The sequence below is a fragment of the Astyanax mexicanus genome, chromosome 6, assembly GCF_023375975.1.
Source record: "Astyanax mexicanus isolate ESR-SI-001 chromosome 6, AstMex3_surface, whole genome shotgun sequence".
NCBI lineage: Eukaryota > Metazoa > Chordata > Actinopteri > Characiformes > Acestrorhamphidae > Astyanax > Astyanax mexicanus.
The window spans coordinates 38,546,971-38,558,484 of NC_064413.1; positions in this window are offsets into that span (position 1 = coordinate 38,546,971).

The following is an 11,514-nucleotide window of genomic DNA, read 5'->3' on the forward strand; positions in this document are numbered from 1 at the left end:
CCATAATTATTGGCACCCCTGGTTAAGATGTGTTCTTTAGCTTCTCATAAATTGAGTTTTGTTCAAAATAATATAGGACCACGATGGAAAAAAGAGTAAAATACAACCTTTAACTCAAGTGAATTTATTCAGTAGGAAAAAAAATCCCACATTAAGAAATAATTATTTAACATCAAATCATGTGTACCACAATTATTAGCACCCCTGATGTTAATACTTTGTACAACCCCCTTTTGCCAACAAAACAGCACCTAATCTTCTCCTGTAATGTTTCACAAGATGGGAGAATACAGAAAGAGGGATCTTTGACCATTCCTCTTTGCACATTCTCTCAAAAAATCATCCAACGACCTGGGTCCTCTCCTCTGCACTCTCCTCTTCAGCTCACCCCACAGGTTTTCAATGGGGTTGAGGTCTGGGGGCTGAGATGGCCATGGGAGGAGCTTGATTCTGTGTGCGGTGAACCATTTCTGTGTAGATTTGGCCACATGTTTAGGGTCATTATCTTGCTGAAAGACCCAGTGACGACCCATCTTCAGCTTTCGGGCAGAAGCCACCAGATTTTGTTTTAAAATGTCCTGGTATTTTAGAGCATTCATGATGCCATGCACCCTAACAAGGTTCCCAGGGCCTTTAGAAGAGAAACAGGCCCACAGCATCACTGATCCCCCGCCGTATTTCACAGTGGGCCTGAGGTGCTTTTCTGCATACTCAGCTCTTGTGTTACGCCAGACCCACTTAGAGCATTTGTTGCCAAAAAGCTCTATCTTTGTTTCATCTGACCAAAGCACACGGTCCCAGTTGAAGTCATAGTACCGCTTAGCAAACTCCAACCGTTTGCGTTTATGATTGTGAGTGAGAAATGGTTTCTTCCGTGCATGCCTCCCAAACAGCTTGTTGGCATGTAGATAGCACCTGATGGTTGTTTTGTTTTGTCTTGACCCCAAGAAGCTACCATTTGTTGCAATTCTGTAACCGTGAGCTTTGGAGAACTTTTTATTCCTCTTATCATCCTCCTCACTGTGCGTGGTGGCAAAATAAACTTGCGTCCTCGTCCAGGCTTGTTTACCACTGTTCCAGTTGTTTTAAACTTCTTAATAATTCCTCTGACAGTAGATATGGACAGGTGTAGGCGAGTAGCGATTTTCTTGTAGCCATTGCCTGACTTGTGAAGGTCAACACACATCTGCCTCACTTGAATGGTATGTTCCTTTGTCTTTCCCATGTTGAAGATAAATGGCCTCTGTCACGTCATATTTATACCCCAGGGAAACAGGAAGTTGTGAATTACTAATTAAATGTTCCTACATACTCTGATCAACTTCGTAAACTACTGTAGAAGTGACAGAAATACTTTTATTAAATTTATTTCCTAAGAATTGTTAGGGGTGCCAATAATTGTGGAACAGGTGATTTTATGAAGAATAATTATTTCTTAGTCAGGGATTTTATTTCCCCCTTAAAACTTACTTGAGTTAAAGGTTGGACTTTACTTTTTTTTTCCATCGTGGTCCTATATTATTTTGAACAAAACTCAATTTATGAGAAGCTAAAGAACACATCTTAACCAGGGGTGCCAATAATTATGGAGGGCACTGTATATCATTTATGAGTTTCACATTTTGAACCGAATTACTAAAATAAAGTAACTTTTCAATGATATTCTAATTATTTGGGATGCACTAGTATGTGTGTATGATATGTATATTAGGGCTCTGGATAATAGCTGTGTGTGTGTGTTTGTGTAGTTTTAACCGATACAGCTTTAAGGAAGTGAAAGTTTCAGAGTTTCCTATTGTAACAGCTGTGTTTGAGCAGGCTTCTGCTCTGCTTGCATATGCAGAGTGATTGTCCACCTACCGCAACTACTGGCTGGAAGTGAGTGGCAGAACTGGTCTAGGCCTTACTTGCTAACTTTTGTACAAACACACACACACACTTACATTCACATGCATACACACACACACACACACACACACACACACACATTCTCACACACTGTTACAAAAAGTAATCATGTCATATCATAAGCAAATAGCATGAAAAAGGAAACTGGCAAAACAAATATAAAAGAATATATGTACATAAACTATATGCACCAATGTTTGCAGACTATATTATACATTTAGCTACCTTACGCTGCACCCATTACTGACACAGACGTGCAAATGCACACATAAGCTGGTCTATTTCTTTACCAGAGTATTGCCGTTGGAATTGAACTCTCTGGAGAAGAGAAATTTTGTGATTAACTAACATCCTGACCTCACTAATGTTCCTGTCTGTGAATGCCATCAAATCCTCACAGTAATGCTCCAGAATCTCTTAGAAAGTCTTCCCAGGACAGTAGAGACAGCAAAAGCAGTATATACCCTTTTAATACTCTTAAATACTATTTCAGAAGACACAATAAATGTGTATTTGTCACTATACCTCTGCCTATATAGTGTATTTTGTGTATTTTGTAGAATGCAGCTTTTGTAATTTTAGCTTTACCATGTAGTTTCGTGTGTTGAGTTTTTGGTCTCACTTTTGATAAAATTCATTTCACCCATTATCAGCACTGTTAGGATTAGGGTTTACATTTAAGGTTGTGATAAAATTTAGAAATAGAGTTGGAGTCTGGTTTAGTGCAAGTAAAATGTAACATTATGTAACATTTTTACCTTAAGTAAACCACTTTAAAACCATTGTTATGGTCCTCTAACCTGTAATAGAAAGAATCATTGTTATCCTGCGGTCATCTTTCTGCTAACTGCACTATGTAACTTTGGTAACGTGAGCATGATAACACTCAAGAACAGCATAACGAGCCACAAACATAACTTGAATGACATTTCAAAACGCTATAATGATCCTGCACGTCAGTATCTCTCAGCTTGTCCAGAAATGCTTGTGTAACACACACACACACACACACACAAAAAAAAAACACTTTACACTTTAGGTGGAGCCCAGGAACGCCAATTTTTGCATAATGCTCCTTTAAGTGTCTGAAGTGTACTCTCCAAATAAAGCATTACTGCACTTGTTTATTTTCAAGGTGGGTCAAGCTCTTCGTCAACACCTGTATTTGTGTTGCCGTGAGAGAGAAGTATATGCATGACTGATTAGACTGTCACTGGGTTAGTTTAACTTGTAAATTTATTTTAATGTAGAAACAGTGTTAAGACGGTCATGCACTGTATAGATATGCTGTTTTTTAATGGATTCTGAATGGACCACTGTAACTCAATTACAGAAATTGGAGGTTTAAGGAAGACAAAGATTACTATGCTACAGCACAGCTAAAGAGACATTGTTGTGTTAGAATAGATCTAAACTGGTGTCTCAGTCTAATTCTTTACCAATCTTTACTTCTGCACTTCTGTACAACTTTTGCAAATATTTAATTATAGAATTAATACTGTAATTTTGTAGAGTAAATGAATCCAGTCAATTCCAAAATCCAGTAAAAGTCACTGTAGTTCATCTCAATCCCAATTTATACTTCTGCATCGAACCTACGCCGTAGCCTACGCCTCTCCAGTGAGAGTGCGCTACGATGCAGAGTGTGTTTATACTTCTGCGAGCGTGTATCAGCTTCTCTGCATCGCTCTGCAGCAGCCCTTAAATTAGCCTTAAGGGAGATTTTGGCCAAACTAAAATCAGAATAACTGTGCAGTGGTTAGTTTGTGGTGAGAAATTGACCCAACAGTTTAAACTGATATTTTGTTCAGATAATTACTACTCCTAGCATTGTTGTTCCAGGAAAAACAGCACAGAAATATGCACTAGTCCAGAACACAGAACCTTCTTCCTGTATTTACTTTTCTGTGGGAACAGTGCAGTTTTCTTACAACTAACCCAGGTAAATAAATAGATATATGAATATTTCAGTTTTTGCACAGTTTTTGACTCTGGTCTGCTGAAGCCACAACATATAAATCAGCTTTTAGGGCTTTTTCAGCCGGACTGGTCTGGAGTCCATTCCTGCAAATCTGCAGTGGAAAACATTTGCTGGTGTAAATTGTGAAGTTTTAGCAGAGATGGTCATGATGAATCATTTAGTGCGGACGAGCCTCTCTGATCCTGCCGATTCAGCACAGCTCAGCTCCACTTTATATGACCATCAATTATTAATGCTCTATTAGCACATCAGCACATTTGCATATTAGCAGTTTCACAAACCCAAATGGGTCACTAGATGAGCGAACGTGTGTGGGTGTGTATGCACAAGAGGGAGATTGTGCAAGTGTGTGTGTGTGTGTGCGTGTGTGTGTGTTTGCTGCCTGTTTGCTCTGTGCAGGCCATCGTTATTATACGGGGCTCTGGATGTGTTCTGACAGGTGGATTATGAGGTGATTATTTACGGAGCTTTTTTAATTAAAAGAAAAACTGCCTATTACTATTCCTCCACTCGCTCATTAATATCTGCCATCCGATTTGGGTGTTGACGATGATCTCTAATTAAAAAGAAAAGAGGCTGCGTTATTGCACCAGTCGGGGAAACATGCTGGAAAGGTTTAGGGAAGAAGCTCGCAGTCAGAGCTGCGGTGAGAAGAGCAGCTGGACTGTTCTGACTGCACGAAAGCTGTCATTCCTTCCACAGCAGTTAGTCTGCAGGCAAAGCATAATAAATATAATCTTAAATATTTTTTTACAAATAAATATTAGTAGGCATCAGTAAAGCTGTGCACTCAGTTCATTATGTTATATTATGTTATCTTAAAGTAAATAAAACCACCAAAATTAATCATTCTATTCTAAATTTCACAGTTCTGTTAAATAAAAGAAATGTTTTAACAGGAATGTTAGGAGTCTGTAGAGTTGTATGCAGTATTTTAGACTTTTTTTTTTTCAAATTCATGTTTAATTGATTTTCTTTATAAAAATAAATTAAATTCTTTACAGGAAACCAACTTATGCATTACATTTTAGAGCCTATTTGTTCTATTTATTTGTAAAATAAAATATGACTCTTAAAGTGCCATCATTTTTATACATGCCACATTTCCTTCTGTATTTCTCCCCCCATCCCAAAACGTTTACATACTTTTACATTGCAAAAAATTAAAAAGCACTACAATATGGAAAACAACTAACAAACACTGCATTTATTGCCTAGTTTATTTCTCACAGAATCCATGTAAAAGCATAATTTTAACACTATTTATTCCTGAGTCTTTTTGAAAATTTTGCTACACTCTTGTTTTGTCTTCAAAGCGTAATTTGCGTTTTAAAAGCTTTTAAAGAGATATATTTGTTGTGAAGGTAGCTTTTAACCTTGCTTTGTCTTTCTTCTTTTTGAATTTGTTGAGTGTAACTAGTAAAAATATATAGGCACTTCTGTTGTGCATGAGCTGGTGTAGTCTAGTTAGTACGGGGAAAGCAGCAGGTTTACTTTGCAACCTGTGGTGATGTGCTGCTCTCCAGTATCAACAACACTATATTTTTAGTTTGGGGGGTTGTATTTGGCTAGTTTTCTAGTTTTGTTTTGATTATGCCAAATGTTATTTTCAAGGAGGGCACAGCAGTGTTGATGTTCATGGTATACCACTTTCTGATGTAACATTTAACCCCTTTAAAGATCATTATCTTAGAAGACCTTTAGCACTGTATATATGTAGAATGTTTGTGTGGAATGGATAAGTGGGAAAAGTAGAATGTGCTCTATATATAATTACAGGCATTTAAAGAAAGACGCTACAGTAGATGCAGTAAACAAGCTGATAAGCGCAGCATTTTCAAATCATTTAAATGTCAGCTCTTTGAAGTGATTGAAAGCGTACTCAGATGAGCTTCCATTTCATATCAATCATGGATTAAAAGGCCTTCTTTTTCTGCACTGTTCTCAAACACCAGATACGGATAAAGCTTTGAGCAGTCACACTTGTGCTCTACTTGCCCTTTCTTTCTACTGCAAAGCAAAAGTGAACACAATTTATCATGCCATTACTGCAGAGGCAATTAATGCTACGCTGCTCGCAGCCACTCTTTCATATCTGCTGCTAAGTATGTATCAGCACCGCTCTGCTATTTCATCCCTGTCAGACGGGCAGTCTTACAACAGAGAGTGATATTAAAGTGTGTCACGCTGTTAAACTATCATTCATCTTTCAAAGTGAAAGTTGACAAAGGTGGATATAGAATCTATTATTATTTAAATAAACAAAAATATAATAATATAATAATAAAATGTATAAAATGAAGAAAAAATTTACACCACTTTTAACTACCACCATATTACATGCATGAAATCAGTAATATCCTGACTGTTGACAGCCTATCTTAAGTCTCTCGTCTAGTCCTTCCCCTCCCCCTACCTGCTTCTCCCATATTAATAATCCTAAGACACAGCAAACTAAATTTTAAAAAGAAAAAAAAAAATCAATTGATTAATTAAATATACATGCCTCCATTCATATACATTTATATTATATTGCATTACCCAATAGAATAAGTGTTAATATAACCTATTTTACTTATTTTACTGTGTCTGCAAAAGATGACGACACTTCAAAACATTCCACGCTTGTTTTTTTTCATATTGGTGTCTATAGCAGGCAGATTAATAAAAAATCCTGGATCCTTAGCAATTCTGCTTTCAATTATCACTCCCAACTCTTGTGCACTTTTATCAAATTTGAAATTATGGGACACTGCCATATGCAGTGAATATAGGTATCTTTTCCTTTTGCCATTTGTTGTATAGGCGTTAATTTTATTTAATTAATTTTTATTTATTATGAGATATTAGGAGTTATATGCAGTCTATGAAAAATGATGTGCTGAGATATTTAGAATATAGAATGTGTATGACACTGAAGTCTCCTATGATTTGTTTTTTTCTAAAAACATTTAAAAATAAAATCGGTGGGATAAAGGCTTCAGAATTACGTATTATTATGTATTATGATTATGGATTTCTCCTTTTTCTGCTGTATATTCTGCTACATATCTCATGTAGTTGTTTTTGTGTGGTCTGTGTGATGTGTATATCTTTTGATTGGATGCTTTTTGATGTTTACTTGTAGCAAAGGATTTTTGCTCAATTGGGTATGAAATTAATGAATGAATGGGGTGGAAAAGTATTGGTACGCTTCAAATGAATAATGAGATAAAACCTCTTGTGACACCAAACTATCAACATCGAGTACAACAGCATCCACTTGCCAACACCCTAGCGACCACCTGGGATGCTAATGCACCGCTTAGCCACATCCTAGACACCATAGCAATCACCTTGCAGCACTGTTGCACCAATCTTGTGTCCACTTAGCAACACCATATCAACCACCTGTGATGCATGATATCCACCCCAGCAACCATTTAGCAGCATCATAGCAACCAGCTAGCAACACAATGCAGTCTACCTGGAATACCATAGAAACCACATAGCAACAGTTCAGCAACTGCCTGGAACCACAGTCCACTTCAGCTACAGGATTATTCAGTGTTACCTGCAGGAAATGTTCCCTTTATAGAGGATCACAACCATTTTCTTTTCATATTCCCACCCTGCACGTGGAGCATTCCACCAGTCCACCCAACAACAGACCCTAGTCCTGAAGGAATACTGAAAGTAACATAATTTATCTTTAAACTTTGGATGCAGGTGTCCAGTTAGGACAGGTGAACTTAATGTATCTGAAGTTTGATTTTTTTATGTAAAATGGGAGAAACTAAGTTAATAAACATTAAACTTAGCTGTCCTCATTCTCATCTTGGCAAATTAAAGCAAATAAAAAAATGTTTTCTATGTAAACAAGCTAAAAATGATTTTGAAACTTTACTTCAACATACAATTTAAAAGTAATTATTTAATTAGATAATAAATTACATAGGATATTGCACACTAAATTACATTAGGTTATGTTTGTTAAAGAATTTGTGATTTTTATTTTTTACATAAAAACACAATCAACGCAACTAAACAGAAAATGCTGACGTCTTGTCTTGGCTCAGGCAGCAACCTGGTGGGGATGTGTTGCTCTTCAGTATCAACAATTCCATATTCTCCAGATGGTTGTGTAGACAACCATCTGCATCATGAACCTTTACATACATACATATATATATATATATATATAACAGACACAGGGTACACAAGGCAGCAATCATGCATACATAAACACACAGTTAACACCAAGCATATCTTTGACTGTTGCTTTTGCTAGTGAGCTAAATTTAGCTTCTGGACTGTCTTTAAAGGAGAACATTGAGGCTTATGATATCACACTTTCATTAGTCAACTATGTCAGGGAAATACAGTATGTAAAGTAAAAATACAGTTTGAAACGGCAACTTTTAAGTTAAGTACCTTCTGCGGTAAGTTGCGGTTTTGGAGGCTGGAGTAAGAGGCTGTGCTCACAATTCAGAGGAAGAAGTTGTGGTGTGAACAATCACCTCACATCAATTTGTGCAAAACTTCCAGACAAGTGAGGCTAGAAAAACAAATGCTTTGTTGTTTTAAAAAAGCGAACTTGCGTGTGCGCACACACAGACACACACACACTAAAAGCACCGGCACAGACTTCTTCCGTACACTTTAATAATAACTCATTATTCAGTGCCATCTGCCTCCAGTGGCTTTTCTCCACATGTCTAAAGAATGGTCCTATTGTTTACATAAACCCATATCTTCAGTCAGTTAATGTTTCACACACACATACAAACACTCATTCACACACACACACACACACACACACACACACACACACACACACACACACACACACACACACCTGTGTCTTTGAATGACAGCTGGTTGTGAGGTTGCATTAACCCATAGCCTCAAACCTGGATTTACTTAGCTTCTGCAGCTCTCGGCCCCTGATAGGCCAACTGTCTGTCACACCTATTTGAGTGCGTGTGTGTGTGTGTCCGTGTGTGTGCGTCAGAAGAAATGGCTTTGACCTCAGGGCTCCGTTTTCAAGATTGAAGCTGGTCAGAGGAATAGATTCCTCAATCACACTCCTGGCCAGAGCCCACTGTGTGTGGTGTGTCCTGATTATGTGCGTGTCTGTGTGCATGTGTGTATCTGTGTGTATGCATACAAAAATGTACTTACCCCGTGTGTGTGTGTGTGTATAAGTGGGGCAGAGGGTACACTGGTAGTTTGTGTGTGAAATTTGTGAGTATTTCAGTTGTGCAGAAACAATAGTCTCTCAGTGATCAGGCCAGCAGTGGGTGTGTTGCTTGTTTAAGCTTTGTAATCCCTGCATTAGGTCTGTAAACATGCTGTATAATCCTGCTTTATTTCACACACCTCCACTCTGAATAGCTCTTTAGACGCACTTTAGCTACTGTAGTAATGCGCGAGTTGGACCTGCTAATCCGCCCCAGAGCTGACCTCAACCTGCCTCTGCTGCATCAGGAAGCGAGCCAGGCAAGCGCACTCCCTCGCACAACAATGGTGTAACTGTTCTCACACGTACGCTCCACGTTTACAATTTTCATCTTCATTGTCTGCACAAACAATGCGGGGAAGATCTGTCAAGTGCTGCTCGTTTGATGTTGTGCGAGTGTAATGTGTGACTTCAGAGCTGATTAGTTTTGGAAAACATAATTTATTCATTAATATCCTCATCTGGGAATGAAAACTTTATTCACTCGCTTCAGATTCATGTTAATGTCCTCATAACCCTTTATAGAGGATCTAATCAAGATTCAATAAACACCACCTCAAGCACTTAAGGAGATGAACACAGACAATACTCTTTTTTTTTTTTTCTTAATATGCCTTCCATCTCTGCCTGTGAACCTATAAATATATAAACTTTTTTTTTTCTAATTTTTCCCATTTTCTCCCCAATTTACACAGCCAATTACCCAACCCATTCATTAGGACTCCCCCTATCACTAATGATACCTCAACACACCAGGAGGGCGAAGACTAGCACATGCTTCCTCCGATACATGTGAAGTCAGCCACCGCTTCTTTTCGAGCTGCTGCTGATGCAGCATTGCTGAGCAGCCAGCGCGCTTGGAGGAAAGCACAGCGGCTCGGCTCCGGTACATCAGCTCACAGACGCCCAGCGCCATCTACCCACCCAGAGGGAGCAGGGCCAATTTTGCTCCCTCTAACGCCGGCAGCTTGATGGCAAAGCTGCATGAGCTGGGGTTCGAACCTGCGACCTCCTGCTCATAGTGGCAGCGCTTTAGACCGCTGGACCACTCGGCGCCCCAAATATATAAACTTTGAATGAACTCGTACTGCTTTGCTGCTGGGAGAATCATAGTTTATCAGTCACTACCTGTGTTAGAGTTTTAACATCATATAAACAGTATTACATATATTTCTGTGTTCAGAGGAAAAGTTTGTGTAAAATTATTTCTGTTTTTTTTTTTTTTTTTTTTTGGCCTAACACACGGAGATGTTTGTGGTCCTGAAAAGAGAGGTGTGGAGTAATAGGGCCCTGAAAAAAATGTAAGTGGGTAACTGGGGCATTGAGGAGAAGTGCTAAAGTAATGGGTGTTTAAGAGGAGATTAAAGTCTGGTTTATATTTCTGTGTTAAATCAATGCATTGTCTAAGGTGTTGCCTGCTCGAGTGCCTTATGGAGCTGCATTTCTCTTGGCATCACCATCGAATAGGTAGGATAAGGAAACAGATTTGGAACAATAATTTCATGGAAAGGCATGAATATAATAGATATATTTTCATAAACAGCTGGAATTCATGCATTTCTATGGAATTACATTGTAAGCCTGTTGGGAGCATCGGCTAAAAGTGCTGTATTTTGGAATGCAGGGGGTGATTGAAGGTCCTCCCCCCAAAAGTTTGTACTCGTTATCTCATTTCACTTCACCCCAAGTTCATTTCACACCGGAGTTCTCCTTTAAATAATGGGGTCTTGATGATGAAAATGGAGCAGTAATAGGTTTGTATTGTCCATAAAATTGTATAGGATACATATTGTACAGAATATTATTCACCTATTTTTCATCTTAATAATATAAATTCACTATTTTACTACTTCCTATTTTAACTATGAAAGCCCAGTTTGAGCTATAGGCACTCACAGCTCGGAGCAGACCAGATGAGATTCAGTAGATCTTGTGTTTTTGCTTCTGATACTTAATGTGTTTCCTGAAATTGTGTTGGTGCGTCTCTGATGCTGGGAATCAGAGGCTCAGTTCTGAGGCTCAGCAGTGGCTACTGGCATGCTTACAGTCCACACCGAGCTGAGCGGGCCACAGAGCAGCCTGTTTGAAAGTGCCAGGTGTTTGTGTCATCCTCTCTGTGCCCATAAATCTCTCTGTGCTCAGCTCCTCTGCAGGTGTGGGAAAGATTACGCTGCTCCAAACGGCATCAGGCCCTCCGCAAAACTGCCCATTTAACTGGGAATCTGGTGCGCGCGTGTGTGTGCGTGTATGTGCGTGTGTGCGCGTGTGTGTGCGTGTGTGTGTGTGTGTGTGTGTGTGTGTGTGTATGTATGTCTGTGTAAAATAGGATGGTATGTATATCGTTGCTGTCCAATGACAAACACTTATCTCCAAAACAGCAACTTTACAGGAGAGAAAAAAAAAA